Consider the following 16,168-nt stretch of genomic DNA (forward strand, 5'->3'; position numbering starts at 1 on the left):
ACCGTAGTGGGTTGCCATGCCCTCCTCCAGGGGATCTTCCCTGGAGGGCATAGAACCAGGAGCTTGCAGTTACCAGATGCAAACGATCACATGCAGAATGAATAAACAATAAGGTCCTACTGTATAGCATGGGGACTAAGGTCAATATCCTATGAAAAACCATAATGAGAAAGAATATGAAAAAGAATCAATTATACTTCAGTATAAAATAAAAATTAAATTTAGAAAAATTTAAAAAAGAATACCTCTGGCCCTGGAGCTACTTCTGTCCTGCCTTCCAAACTGGATTCTGCAGGTACAGCAAAGAGATAAGGTCATGAAATTCATCTTTGAAAATAAGCACTCAGTAATTCATGTGGGAAATAATGTGGACAAGGCTAATCCACTTCCTGCTGGGGGAGATAGAGAGGGAGAAAGAAAGACCTGGAAAGCTATCATCTCGACATTAATCCAAGAGGCGAGTAAATTTGAGTATGAGTTTTTAATATGTGATAAACAGGCCAAGTGAGCCGAGAGACATCTTTAGCTCTGAGTTATGAAACGCAGTCACATGGGGAAGTGGCCTACATTTTCAGCATTGTATCCGGTGAGGAGCTTCGTCACCTAAGTGAAAGTGACATTTTGCCAACCATTGGCCAAAGGGACATGTTTGGCCAAGGCAGCTGGAGTCCTACGAATTCTGAGTGTGCTGGGCAGGAGTCTACTTGATGTTGAGGGGCAGGAGACGGGAAATCTGGGCCCACTCTCGGGCAACATGTCTCGCGTGGAGCCACTTAAAGCTTCGGTACCTCAGTTTCCTCATCTGAGAAACAGGAGACGGCAGGAAGATCAAGATACAGTAAGAGGCGTGGAGACCCAACAGTGTGGGCTAGAATCCTGCTTCTGTCCCTCAGTTCCTGTGCATCTGAACTTCAGTTTCACCATCTGGAAAATGAAAAAAAAAATTAATTCACCTCTCACAGATTTAGTATGAATTTTGAAGAGATGATGTACATTAAAATATGGAAAACAACTGGCATGATAAAAGTGCCCGATAAAATCATAAATGCCTCGCCCTGAATGTTCAGCCATCCATCCACTCAGGAAGACGTGCTGAACACCTGCTGCGTGCCAGGCGCTAAGTTGGGTGCCGGGGACTCGCAGGCAGAGATGACAGAGCGGCTGTTCTCAACTCACTCATTGCTTAGGAGGATACGGTGACTCGCCTCCAGCTTTTCATCCTTCAGGAAGTCACTCCACATCCCTAATCCTTGGCTTTTATCAAGCATAAAATGAGCGATGGCGTGGGAACTTGGAGTTAATCAGATGCAAACTATCACAGGGAGAATGGACAAACAACTGGATCCTCCTGTAGGACACAGGGAGCTATATTCAATATCCTATATTGAAAGTGAAAAAGAATGTGCGTATATGGACAACAGAATCACTTTGTTGTACAGCAGAAACCAACACAACTTTGTAAGTCAACTACACTCCAGTCAAAAATAAATAAATAAATAAATAATAAAACTAGGATACCAGGGCGAATGCTAATAGAGTAATTGGGAGAAACAAACGTTCTCAGCAGCTCCTGGAACACAGAAAACCCTCGGAAACATTTAAGGAAGGGCGGGGGTGGTCTCCTAGGCTCTCTACCTCTATAGGGAATATGAATGCTGTGGTACTACCCTCAGGGCTGTTACTGTCTTCTTTCTTCAGAAAACAAGTCTGGAGGTTTAAGAGTCTAGCTCTGATAGTTAGCAATAGAAATCATGATCCTGAGGGAGGTAAAGCAATCAGAAACTATCATAGAATTAAGAGTGAGCGAGGAGACTTCTTTTATCATATTCACTGAGAAATGGGCTCTGAGGCTAAGATTCACGTGCGTGTGGCTCAATGGGGGTGCCTTAGGGTCAGTGCCTACAAGGGAGACGTGGCAGCCAGACCAGGGCTGTGATGCGTTTTCAGTCAGTGGTATCCGACTCTGTATGACTGTAGGGACTGCAGCTCGCCAGGCTCCTCTGTCCAAGGGCCTCAGCCAGTCCCTGCATGAGCTCTGCAGTGGAGACAGACCTGGGGAACTGTCAGCTGTCACAAGGAGACAAGGGGCCAGGCCGCTGTCTCCCTCACTGACCAGTCTTGGGTGCGAGTTACCCTAAAGGAGATGGCTCTCTTCAGCCGAACATAATTCCTGAAGGGAGTTCAAAAATGAGGTTGAATCAGAAATGCAAATCAAAATCACAGAGGGGTACCATCCCACACTGGTCAGAATGGGCAGGTTTTAAAAATCTACAAGTAACAGATGCTGCAGAGGATGTGGAGAAAAGGGAGCCCTCCTACAACATTGGTGGGATTCGAGCCGGTGCAGCCACTGTGGAGACCTGTATGGAAGCTCCTCAGAAACTAAAAATAGAGCTACCTGATGATCCGTCTTCCCTTGTAGCTCAGTCGGTAAAGAGTCTGCCCACAATGCAGGAGACCAGGGTTCGATCCCTGGGTTGGGAAGATCCCCTGGAGGGGGAATGGCAACCCACTCCAGTATCCTTGCCTGGAGAAGCCCATGGACAGAGGAGCCTGGCGGGCTACAGTCCATAGCATCGCAAGTGTTGGGCACAACTTAGTAACTAAACCACCACCACCACCACCACCATATGATCCAGCAATCCCACTCCTGGGCATAGATCCAGACAAAACTAAAATTCCAAAAAATACATCCACCCCTACATGCACAGTGGCCCTATTGACAATGGCCAAGACATGGAAATAACCTAAATGTCCATCAACATATGATGAAGAAGATGTGGTACATATATTCAAAGGAATACTACTCAGCCACAAAAATGAATGAGATAATGCCATCTGCAGCAACATGGATGCAGCTAGAGATTATCATACCAAATGAAGCAAGTCCGAAAAAGAAAGACAAGTACCATGGGATATCATTTATATGTGGGATCTAAAGTCTGGCACAAATGAACGTATCTGTGAAACAGAAAGATTCACAGACTTAGAGATCAGACTTGCGGTTGCCAAAGAGGAGTGGGGGGAGGGCTGGAGGGAGAGGGATAGACTGGGAGTTTGGGGTCAGTAGCTGCAAACTATTAGATCTAGGATGGGGAGACAACAAGGTCCTACTGTATAGCACAGGGAACTATACCCAGTCTTCTGGAGTAAATCATCATGGGAAATGATACAGAAAAGAATGTGTGTGTGTGTGTGTGTGTATATATATGTGGTTGTTGTGTCAGTCTCTCAGTTGTGTCCGACTCTGTGACTCCATGGACTATAGCCTGCCAGGCTCCTCTGTCCATGGAATTTTCCAGGCAAGGAGGCTGGAATGTGTTGCCATTTCCTTCTCCAGGAAATCTTCCCTACCCAGGGATCAAACCCAGGTCTCCTGCATTGCAGGCAGATTCTTTATCATCTGAGCCCCCTGGGAAGCTCCATATATTTATATAGGGTCCAAGCAGCTCACCACGGCATCGCCTCTGGAAGACACTATCATTGACATAGAAGACGTTCGGAGCTGAAAGGGGAAACGTTAAGAGTAGCCAACTAGGGAATCAAAGAGAAGAAGACACTGCAATTAACTTGAAGCGCAGCAAGTTGGCTCTTGGATATGACTTTCTCCAGCTCTCGCCAGGCCCACGTGTCATGCAGGTATGAAGTGACGTTTTCCGAGAAGGCAGCAAGGAACGTGTTTATAAGACAAAGGATGATGCTGTCAGAAACACCCAAGGAGAAGCAAAAGTGGGTGTTCTCCAGCACAGCCTGGGTGGAGGCCCCAGCCGGAGTGCTGCAGTGTGTGAGGTGTCAGCGGCGGTGGGGTATGTCCCAGGGTCTGCCTCGGCCATTTCTGGATGGGAGACCACTTCTCCTCCCTGGGCCTCGACTTCCTCATCTTAAACACGCAACAGTGGATGGCACTAACCCTCAGGTCTCTTTTATTCCTGTGTACAAATAACTCCAGATCTGAATCGACCTTGTCAGCAAGAAAATGCGGTTAAAAAAATGGATGACTTGGCAATTGCTTAGCTTTCTGCAGGAAGTTTAATTTTGTAGCAAGGCTTTCTCTGTATCATTCATTTTCCTTCTGTCGTGCCCGTTGAAATGCTTATGGACTTTTGTATTACTGAGTACTTTTTTCCTATTCTTTTGCCGTTTTAAATTTCTACTCTATTTTTCAATTTCTTGTCTCCTGTTCACTGTACACTCCCTGGATAATTTTCGCTCACACGATAGATATATGTTATGTGTGTTACAGAGATCTGCTCAGGCAAACATAAAGGGGGAAGATGGCGGTAATTGAAAGGACATCAAGAGGCTCAAAGGCTCAAAGGGAAACTGGACCAAAGGCAGTGGGTTATTACTGTTGTTCAGTCGCTAAGTCCTGTCTGACTCTGTGCGACCCCATGGACTGCAGCACACCAGGCTTCCCTGTCCTTCACCATCTCCCAGAGTTTGCTCAGACTCGTGTCCATTGAGTCAGTGATGCCATCCAGCCATCTCATCCTGTCATCCCTTCTCCTCCTGCCTTCAATCTTTCCCAGCATCAGGGTCTTTTCTAATGAGTCAGCTCTTCGCATCAGGTGGCCAAAGTGTTGGAGCTTCAGCATCAGAGGAACTAAAGCCGTTTTGGAGGCTAAGGAACAATCAGCAGCACAGAAACCATGGCGTGACTGCAATGCCCGACCTGAATCCTACCAACGGAGCAAGCAGCTCTGAGCCCACACGCTTCCCTGCTTCATTTGCTGCAGATTTAAGCTGGGGAAATGAGAACCTGTTATTGGCTGAACTGAGGAGTCCTGTGAGGCCCCTCTGCCCCCCACACGGCACAGCTCGCAGATCTCTCGACAGAAGGCAGGTGAGGAAAGATGCTCGTTGCCTCGGTGTCCACGGACTTGGGTGGGCATGGGGATCCTCTCATCCATCCAGTAACTGAGACCACTCTCCAAGGAAGTCAGAACACTTTCAAGAAGGAATATGGATTCTGGACACATCAAGAAATGGTGACTCGGTATGACAGATTGTAGGCTCTGTTATACTGAGTGAAGTAAGTCAGAGAAAAATGAGCATTGTATATTAACATATATATATGGAATCTAGAGAAATGGTATGGATGAATCCATCAGCAGGGCGGGAATAGAGAGGCAGACGCAGAGAACAAACACACGGGGCGAACTGAGAGAAGCTGTGACGTATATACACTTCCTTGCGCAGAGCAGACAGCTGACGGGCGCTGCTGCAGAGCACAGGGAGCTCCGCCCGTGCGCTGCGATCACCGAGAGGGCTGGGGTGGGGGTGGGAAGGAGGTCGAGAGGGCGGGGACGTAGCATGCTTGTAGCTGGTTCACGATGCTGTACAGCAGACACAACATTGTAAAGTGAGTCTACTCCAATTAAAAATAAATTTTAAAAGAAAGTATATAAAAAATGAATCAGTATGTAGGTAAACATCAAAAAAAAAAAAAAAAAAGATCAATGGCTGCTCCAACAGGTGCTGAAACAACTTTTTAGGTGGCTATGTGCTCACACATAAAATGCTGGACAGGTTGCCGAAAGCGAACAAATGCTTCGTTTTAAAATAGATGCAGAGGCAAAGCCGTTTTAAGTGTTCTCCTGCAGTAGCTGGGATTCTGCCTTGAGCTCTGGCAGCTGCACAATATCTAAGCTTTCTTTAATGGTGCGAAAATCTATAGTGTAAACTTGAAAGCCTTAATCTGAAAGAGAATGGTCTCCACAGTTGGGCACCAACTCACAGGCTTCCAAATTTATTTTCGATTATTTTTCTTCAAGAATGTTACATTTCAGACAAACAAGACTATTTGCTGAGTACATCTGCATACTGTCTTTGTCATTTCCCTGCATGTCTCTTTCTTGTCCAGAACAAATGCCGTGTTCTTCAAGTCTCCACCATGGGATCGAGCCTTCCTCTCTTCTGCCACAGCATTTTATGTGCGTGTCTTGTAGTTGTTTATAATTTTCCACATATAACTAAAGCTACTTATACCTAGATATTGTCCTCACTTTACTTTATACCATAAACTTCTTTAATATAGGAGCTGGTTGATATACTCTTTAAAAAACATTTCTGTTGTGAAATACACCCTATACAGAAAGCATAACCGAAATTTACACAAACTCCTTTAATATAGGAGCTATATTTGATTTACCTTGTTACCATTTTTACTGCAAGACATATATATTTTTTAACTGCATAAAATATGTAGGTTTAGTTTAATAGTGGAAAACCCCACTATATCTACCATCCAAGTCAAAAATAGAACAGCAGCCTCTGTACATCCACTCCCATACATCTGTTTGTATCCATTTGTGGTTTGCTGTCTTTTTACACAATAAGAGAAAAATGGCTGAAAGGTCTGGGGGAAAAAAGTACATGTGTGTTTAATTTCATCAGTAATCAAATAAATGCAAATTAGGACAACAATAAGAAAAACACTGACTTCTCTCCAAATTGGCATAATTTAAAAACCCAGTTATACCAAGCGTTGGCAGTGGGAATTCACACACTGTTGATGGGAAGATAAGTTGGCACAACCACTTTGGAAAATAACACATATTATTTAGTAAAGTTGAAACTGGATATAGCCTATGATTCAGCAATTACACTTTAAAATAGATACACCCTAGAGAACTGACTGCATATGTGCACTGAAGTACTTGACAAAATGGTCGCATCAACATAGCTCATCTTTACCCTACAGATAGGGTAAAGATGAGCTATTTGGTTTACCCTAGAGATAAACCAAATCAACATGAACAATAGATTGAGCAACTAAATTTTGTATTTTTCTATTGGGTTGTCTGACTTTTTCTCACTGATTTGTAAGAAGTTTAAAACAAACATTTTATACAAACACAAGTGCAGACACACACTAACTTTTTAGTTGGTTAAGTACACTACAAAAATATTATCCAATTCCTCCCCCCCACACACACCTTGCTTGTGAGTCAATCACAGACCAGCGACTGAGAAATCCCATGTTACGAATGGGCGATAGGACTCCTGGGCTTGGATCTGGACAGGTGAGTGGTGATATCCTACAGAAGTTTCCCCATAAAGTGGAACTTCTCTGGGGGGAAACAGCTGTTCTTGTAAGTCCAGGTTCTTCACACAGTTCGATAGGAGCAAGTCTCAATTGTCTTTATTGCAGCATCAACAGATGAATGGATAAAGATGTGGTGTGTGTATACATTCATTACTCAGCCATAAAAAGGAATGAAACTGGGTCAGCTGCAGTGATGTGGATGGGCCTCGTGTCTGTTACGCAGAGTAAAGTAAGTCAGAGAGAGAAAAACAAATATCCTACATTGACACACATGTGTGGAGTCTAGAGAGATGGTACCACCAGTAAGCGGTAGAGTTTTGACTGGAGGCTAATTCTTCCGTCTTGGAATTCTGGACGTTCTCATCATCCCTTCAGAGCCTGGCTCAAGTTCTAACCTCTTCCAGGGAGCTTTCCCCACCTTCGGGATTCTTTGTCACCTCTGAAGTGTTCTAAATATTATTTTCTTTTTTTAAATAGATAATTTATCAGATGCTTTCCAACTCAGTAACACAAGCTGAGACCACAGAGTTTGGGAAGATGCACACACTAGGGACACTATGTGTGAAGCAGATAACTAGTGAGGCTCTACGCAGAGCACAGGAGACCTACTCAGTGCTCCGTGGTGACCTGAATGGGAGGGAAATCCAAAAAAGAGGAGACGTATCATGTGAGCTCTGTATCAGCTATACACATCGCTGTTCACTTTGCTGTACGGCAGAAACTAAGACAACACTGCAGAGCAACTACACTCCAGTAAAAATTCATTTTTTAAAAAAGACGAGAAATGAATTCCCAGGTCTTTCCCTTCCAACCATGTCACTGCCCGGATCTTTCGGTTTGTTTCTTTTCAAGCCTTGCTTAAAACGTCATCGCTTTAGAGGGGCCCTCCTCCATCCATCATAGCTTCCTAAATGTTTTTTCTATACTACTCCCTTAACATAATCGCAGGACTTCCCTGTTGGCACAGTGGATAAGATCCACCTGTCATTGCAGGGGACACAGGTTCGATCCCAGGTCCGGGAAGATCCCATATGCCATGGAGCAACTAAGCCTGTGCGCCACAACTCCTGAGCCCAGGTGCCTAGAGGCTGTGCTCCACGAGAGAAGCCACCGCAATGAGAAGCCCGGCCACGGCAGGCAAGAGCAGCCCCTGCTCCCCGCAACTAGAGAAAGTCCAAGGACAGCAACAGAGACCCAGTGCAGCAAAAGTAAATAAACATCATTAAAAATAAATATAACCACAAAAGCCTTCAGTGGTCATCCATCTCAAAGTATGTGTCTTGTTCCACCGCACTATTTGCAAGCTCCTTCTGAATCAGGAACAATGCCGTCTATTCCTGGTTCCTTCACGGACCTCACACCATGCCTTTCCTGCTGCTTGTACCCAGTAAATCCTGGCTGGGGTTTGGCTGTCTCCGCGGGATGCAGCATTCAAAGAGCCTAGAATGACAAGAATGACATGCCCTGGTCCATGCAGCTTCCGTAAGACAGAGGAACACTTCCTGCCAACCAAGCCATTGAACACTGTCACGAATCCCAAAGTGCATCACATCAGTCATCATATATGCAGGAGGATTTGCTTTGTTGAAGTAGGAATTATATCTGATATCCTTAAATCTGTTTGTATTCTCCAGACTGCCTTGCCACACAGCAGGAACTTATCATGAAAAGCTGTCTTTAAATGATTTATACATCAAGTAAGTCATCTATTGAAATTTACTACAATATAAGGCTACTTTTCTTTTCTCAGAAGATTGAGCAGGGACGTCAAGATTTATGTTCAAATCTGGGCTCCTTTTGTTACCACTCAGCAAGTAAGTCAACTTCTCAAAGGGTTGATTTCCTCAGCTGTCAAATGGAAGCACGAAAATCCATCTCCAAGTGAACCAATGAAAGTAAAACTTCCTTTTGATACATCAAGAGTTTTACAGAAGGTAAAGGATGAATAAGAATCAAGTAAGATTTGTTTCTTGTGAGGTGAAGCAAGTTAAACTGCAGGGATCAGAGTTTTCAATTGTAAAATGAGAGAATTGGTATAGATTATTTTTAAAGTCTATCTTGGCTAAAGAGTCTATGAGTCTGTAATGTTCACTTCAATTGTCCAGGACTCTACATATTTTAATTTTTCTTTCCATATACATAAAACCTAAACAAATTATCTCATCCACAAAGGGAGACTCTTATTTAAAATAATTCAATCATGAATTTTTATTCAAAAGGATAATCTACCCTGATGTAAATAGTTGTCCCAATTTATGTGTGTTTTGCATTCTGCTTTTGGACATTTCAGGACGGAATTCCTCCTCGGCCTTTATTGTGCTAACTTGAGTTGCAGGCCTTACCCAGTGTCTGTCCTGCCTCGGACCACTCCTGCAGGGAGAAGGTGGGGGTTGCTAATAACCAGATGAGCATATAGTCTCTGTTTGACAGATTTCCCATGTGGACATGAAAATTTCTGTGTCCCCACAGTAACTGGAAACAAGACATCTCCTTCTGAGTAGCTTGTGTAAATTAACGCTCACGTAATATCAGCTTGAAACGGGTCTGCTTGAGGGACAGGAAGGTAAGTAATGGATGGGCATAAAGGCTTGGACCCAAATAGCGTGGACAGAGTGGAGCAGCTCAGGAGCCAAAAGCGGAACGTACAAGAATGGTTAAGTGAGAGCTATTACAGGAATCTCAACTGTATCAAACATGCACTCATTATGATGGGCCTGTTGACATACTTTATTTTATGTTATCTTTACCGTTTAGGGCTTCCCGGTGGCTTGGTGGTAAAGAATCCACCTGCCAATACAGGAGATGCAGGAGACATGGGTTCAGTCCCTGGGTCAGGAAGATCCTCTGAAGGAGGAAATGGCAGCCCACTCCAGTATTCTAGCCTGGAGAATCCCATGGGCAGAGGAGCCTAGCGGGCTACAGTCCACAGGGTTGCAAGGAGCTGGACATGGCTAAGTGACTAAGCACACACACATCTTTACAGTTTATCCCAAATGTTAGGTTCAAAGCAATCAAATGACTTTCTAGAAGTCATAGCACTGAGAATAGTAAGAATTTTCATCCAGCCCTTGACACTAGAACTAGTACCTTTACCCTGATTTGCCATCAACTGTAGTGCTAGTGTGAGGTGACTCCAATTAGAAGAGAGGCAATGTGCAGGCATTAGGCTTTTAACTCTTAGAAGAGCCACATACTTTTTGGCCTAAACTGGGAGATAGAGGCAGAAAGAAACATGCCCAGAAACACACATTACTTGGTACTGTCATAGTTTTAAAGAAAAAAACTTTAATTTTTCACAGGACCTAATTGCTTAGTGGTGAGAGAAGTTCTTGCCCAGGCTGAGGTTGAAAAGAGGATGAAAAGAAAAAAGGAACACGAAACAGGAAGAGGAGAAGGGAAAAAAGGAAGTAGAAAAAGAGGAGCAGGAAGAAGAGGAAAGGGACTTTCCTTGTGATCCAGGGGGTAAGACTGCTCCCAGCGCAGGGAGCCCAGGTCTGGTCCCTGGCTGGGGAACTAGGGCCCACATGCCTGCTCCAACTATGAGTCCATGGGCTGCAACTAAGACCCAGCACAGCCAAAATAAATAAATGTTTTTTTTAAAGGGTAAGAAGAGGAAAAATTTAATGATATCTATCAAGGTAGGAAAAGAAACTGAGCTATGAGTGGAGTAGACTCGATGCTCGCATAGCTGCTTCCAACACTCACCTCCAAATCAGGCGTGGTGAGCTCTGTAACTCCTATGAGATGCTGAGAAGGACCCCTCGGTGAAGTAGATCCTGGCCATTAAAGCCTGTTCTCTGGTGTGTGTGGCTGAAAAGTCCTCACTGCCCAGGCAGGGGGGCAGGAGGGTGGTGAGGCAGGTCCAGGCTGTCAAGGCTTTGCATCCACAAGAAGCCCCCAGTGCATTCAGGTGATGGCGCCCAGGTGCTAGGGAAGGTCTCTCCTCCAGCTTGGACTCATGTCCGTTTCTGCTTCTCTCTCCATAAGACCCATGCTCAACCCTCCTCAGACCGAGGCTGCCCTGTGCGTGGTAGAGTTTGATCATCTCAAAATCAACTTGACCTTCTAAGCTCCCTGAGTTAGCCCACTGAGATTTCTGGTCTTGGACTTCCCTGGTGGTGCAGGGGCTAGGAGTTCCCCTGCCAATGCAGAGGACACAGGTTTGATCCCTGGCCCCTGAAGATTCCACATTTGGTGGGGCAACTAAGCCCACGCATCGCAATTCCTGAGCCCCTGTGCTGAAGCTATTGAAGCTCGTGGGCCCTAGAGACGGTGCTCCCAAACAAGAGGAGCCACAGCAAGGAGAAGCCTGCAGACGCAACTAGAGAGGAGACCCCACTCAGCGCAACTGGTGAAAAGCCTGGGCGTGGCCACAAAGAGCCACCATAGCCAGGAGTAAACAAATTAATAAAACCTTTTTTAAAAAAGACCTCTGGTTTTCACATTTAAGGTAAAAAAAAAAAAAATATTGAGATCTTGAAAACATGAAGTATGTGACAACTTAGATTCCTGGTAACTATAAACATCAAGCAGTTGATGAGAAGTAAGATTAATCACCACTCCCTTCCCACCTACTCACATCCGTTCACACCGCCTAGGCCACCAAAGCAGACGTGAAGGTGAACTTTGGCTGTGAGTCATGGTCATTCCCATCTTAAGAAGTACATTTCCGCAGGCTTTTCAACTTTTGCTCATCTAATTACAGAACATCTGAAAGGAACAGGATTTTCGGAGGTGAATTGAATTATTGAAAAAGCAGAAGCAATGAGGGCACAAAGAACTTCCATGTGTATTCATGAGATTCACCAAACTCAGGGATGAGAGACACGAGCGTTTCACTCAAAGACAAATATCCTTTATCATAGCCCTTGGGCAAACATTTTTTTTTTTCTTTAAACCTTCTGCAACCTTTGGTAGTTATGTTAGATCAAGGCCAAAAGCATAGAACAGAGTGCAGCCACTCGAAAAGGAGATATAGTTATGCAAGTTAAATTTTAAACAATTTAACGACTGAAGCAAGGTGCTTTACTGTTTCCTACCAAGGTTGTGCTAACACTTTAACGGGAGGGACTTCCCTGGTCGTCCAGGAGTTAAGACTCTGAGCTTCAGGCAGAGCGTCAGTCCTTGTGTGGACCTAAGATCCCACAGGCTGCGTGCTGCAGTCAGTAAATAAATACCATGTGGGGGACACTTTAGCTGAAGGAGATGGAGAATACAAAGGTGTTCAACCTGTGAGTGAGGTTGGGAATGCGAGCAGGCGAGAAGGGTGCTGGGGGGAAGGACTTCATACTTGGACCAGCGCCCTATCCTTTCAACTACAACCTTCTCTGAGACGCTATTAAACATATTGAAACCTCCTTTGTCAGCATTAGAAGTTTTAACTTTCAAATCTGTGGATCAAAGAAATGAAAAGCATAATTCCATGATAAATATTATTCAATGAAGATGTAGTCCTTCTACCCAGTTTTAGCAACAAATGGAAATTTCCTCCAATTAAAATAAGGAGAGGGCAATTCAGCGCACTCGGTCTATGCTTTGATCTTCTGCTTTAAAACATGTCAGGAAATGAACGCAAGAAAGATTTAAACATCCCAGGGTGTTGTTCACTAAATATAAGGTTATTTCTTCTGAGTGAGACATTTCAAAGGGCTGCTTTTTACCACTTCACCTAAGCGCAGAAGTAAGCACTCTTCTTGGAGAAGAAAGAACTAAAATCTGCCAAGCTTCAAAGATGAGATGGCATCTAAATCTGAGGGAAACTTCATCCATTAGTACCTGCCTACTGCCTTGTCGTTGCTGTTTTTCAGTCGCTCAGTCGTGTCCGACTCTTTGCGACCCCATGGACTGCAGCACGCCAGGCCTCCCTGTCCATCACCAACTCCCAGAGTTTGCTCAAACTCATGACCATTGAGTTGGTGATGCCATCCAGCCATCTCATCCTCTGTCGTCCCCTTCTCCTCCCGCCTTCAATCTTTTCCAGCATCAGGGTCTTTTCTGATGAGTCAGCTCTTCGCATCAGGCGGCCTGTGTATTGGCCTACCTCCTACTCACACTGAAAGACTGGGGATTAGGTTTGTTGAGTATTTTCCAGAGAGCACTTTTCACTTCTTTGTTCCTGAGACTGTAGATCAAGGGGTTCAGCATGGGAATCACCCACCCCATAAAACACAGATGCTGCCTTGTCCATGTCCACCAATGGGTGGAGTTGGGCTGTAAGTACATGACAATGATTGTCCCGGAGAAGATGGACACAGCCCGGAGGTGGGACGCACAGATGGAGATGGCCTTCTTCCTTCCTTCTGCAGAACGTGTGTGTGCCACAGTGATGCATGTGAAGAGGGAGATGAAGATGACTGGGAAGTTGAAAAAGCCATTAAAGCTCAAGAGGAAGAAGACCGCCAGCTGGCTGAGTGGAGGGGTACCGCAGAAAAAGTGATTGATTTCATTTGAACCACAGAAGGAGAGTCTGAAGGTGTCTGCGTAAGAGCCCACTGTCAGGAGGGCACACGCGCCTGCAGTCACGGTGTTGGTGTGGTGAAGGGGCCTACACGTGGCGGTCATAGGCCATGGAGGCCAGGAGGAAGCACTCAACGGTGGCAGATCCCCTGAAGAAGGAGGACCAAGCAGCACATCCGTTTAGGAGATGACTTTGTTCCCTGAGGGCAGTGCCATCACCATCTTAGGAGCTATGGCTGATCAGTAACCCAGATCTGAAAAGGAGAGGTTGCTAAGCAAGAGGTGCATGCAGTGTAGAGGTGGGGGTCCGAGTAGACGACCACCATAATCCCCCCATCCCCACCCAAAGTGATGAGGTAGATGGACAGAAATACCAGAAAGAGGGGAACCTGGAGGTTGGGGTCCTCTGTTAATCCCAAGAGGCGGAACTCTGTTGCTTCTGTGCTGTTCTCCATTGAGGTTTACTTCAACTCAGCCTAAGAAAAGGAGCTGTAAACTCAGATGAAAGTATAGAGGAATGATATAAAAATAGAAAAAGAACATCTGTCGAGAAAGTCCTGTGTGTGAGGCGCATGCTAGACCCTTCTATTACATTGCAACAGTTAATCCTGTAAGGCAGGTGCTATAGAGGATAAGATGGCTGGATGGCATCACTGACTCAATGGACACAAATTTGAGTAAACTCTGGGAGTTGGTGATGGACAGGGAGGCTTGGTGTGCTGCAGTCCATGGGGTCACAAAGAGTCGGACAGACTGAGTGACTGAACTGAACTGAACTGATTATGCCCACTTTACAGATGAGGAAGTTAAGGCCTGGGTGCTTCAGAGTGACCAGAACAACCTAATTAGTAGAGGTCAGAACTAAATTCCCATCTTTATACTTCTGAACCCAAAGTCTGTACACTCAAAATTTGAATTATTACCTGTTTACATCCTTGGGAAAACCACGATATGTCTGATAGACTAGTTTTTGAGATTTTATTTATTCGGTTTTAAGATGTGGAGGAAGGAGAGAAAGGGAGAAAGAAGGAATTCAAGGGAGAAAACGCTTCAGCTCTGTGTGACCTTGGTTTATCTACAACTGCAGCAATCAGACTGATAAGAGGCCTTTATTATTACACGAAAGGAGACAGTCCAGCCTCTTGAGTTCAGATGATAATTACACACACGAGTGTGGCAGCTGGCATCAGAAGATGGGCTCAGCTAGCCTGAGAAATGCTATCACTCAGGAACCATGATAATACTCCAGTCCTAGCGTCCACTTTCCACCATCGTAAACAGTGCTCCAAGGAATACCCTCGTAGATGTTTCTCACACCTCTTTCTTTTCCATTAAGATAAATTCCTAGAATTTTCTATTTTTATCTTTCCCTTGCTTATTAACAGATTTCCATTCAGTAATGTACCAATTAACTTCCCAACCTGGACCACTTTCTATCACGTTTCAGTTCAGTCCAATTCAGTTGCTCAGTTGTGTCCGACTCTTTGCCACCCCGTGAACCGCAGCATACCAGAACTCCCTGCCTATCACCAACTCCCAGAGTTTACCCAAACTCATGTCCATTGAGTCGGTGATGCCATCCAAGCATCTCATCCTCTGTTGTCCCCTTCTCCTCCCACCCTCAATCTTTCCCAACATCAGGGTCTTTTCAAATGAGTCAGCTCTTCGCATCAGGTGGCCAAAGAATTAGAGTTTCAGCTTCAGCATCAGTCCTTCCAATGAATATTCAGGACTGATTTCCTTTAGGCTGGACTGGTTTGATCTCCTTGCAGTCCAAGAGACTCTCAAGAGTCTTCTCCAACGCCACAGTTCAAAAGCATCAATTCTTCGGCGCTCAGCTTTCTTCACAGTCCAACTCTCACATCCATACATGACCACAGGAAAAACCATAGCCTTGACTAGATGGACCTTTGTTGGCAAAGTAATGTCTCTGCTTTTGAATATGCTATCTAGGTTGGTCATAACTTTCCTTCCAAGGACCAAGCGTCTTTTCATTTCATGGCTGCAGTCACCAGCCACAGGACTGTTACGTTTAGCCAGTCCTTTTTATTTTCTTTTTTCCCTTTTGACATTTGGCTCTCTAAGTGAGCAGACGCAATGTCTCACCATCTACAGGAGGCAGTTCCCTGATAGCACACATGAGAACACTGGGGCCTCTTAATTGCAGTATCTGTACAAAGTCCCAGAGCGGGATTTGTCAACCACCGTGCCGTTAATATTATGAGCTGAACAGTTGTTCGGTTCTAGGTGGCAGTGGCGGCGGGGGAAAGCTTGTCCTGTGCTTTGTAGGAGGTTTACAGTGTCCCTGGCCTCTGCCCACTAGATGCCAGGAACACACCCCCTTCCTCAGTTGCGACAACCAGCAATGTCTCCAGACCCTGCCAGAAGTCCCAAAGGCCCATGGCGTCACCCCTGGTCGAGAACCACTGTTCAAGAGATTATAAAACTCTACCTGTGTTCACAGTTCATGTGACCACAATGTCATGAGTTGTGTGTATTATGTATTTCACGGCGTACATATATATTACAGACCATATTCAGGTATGTGTGGTGTGTGTATTCAGTCACCAGGTTGTGTCCGACTCTTGCAAGCCCATGGCCTGTAGCTCGCCAGGCCCCTCTGTCCATGGGATTCTCCGCGTATGTATGAAGAAACTGAGACGT

General features: G+C 45.1%; 1 long non-coding RNA gene across 1 annotated transcript; it reads right to left on the reverse strand.

The window, feature by feature from the left end:
- Window positions 1-397: 397 nt before the first annotated feature.
- Window positions 398-8,642, reverse strand: LOC133261530 (uncharacterized). The gene is made up of 3 exons (XR_009741062.1): window positions 6,939-8,642; window positions 1,177-1,348; window positions 398-924 (listed from the first exon to the last, which is right to left on the reverse strand). It is a non-coding gene; the product is annotated as an uncharacterized LOC133261530 (long non-coding RNA).
- Window positions 8,643-16,168: the final 7,526 nt, after the last annotated feature.

Source organism: Bos javanicus, chromosome 15 (assembly GCF_032452875.1).
Source record: "Bos javanicus breed banteng chromosome 15, ARS-OSU_banteng_1.0, whole genome shotgun sequence".
Lineage (NCBI taxonomy): Eukaryota > Metazoa > Chordata > Mammalia > Artiodactyla > Bovidae > Bos > Bos javanicus.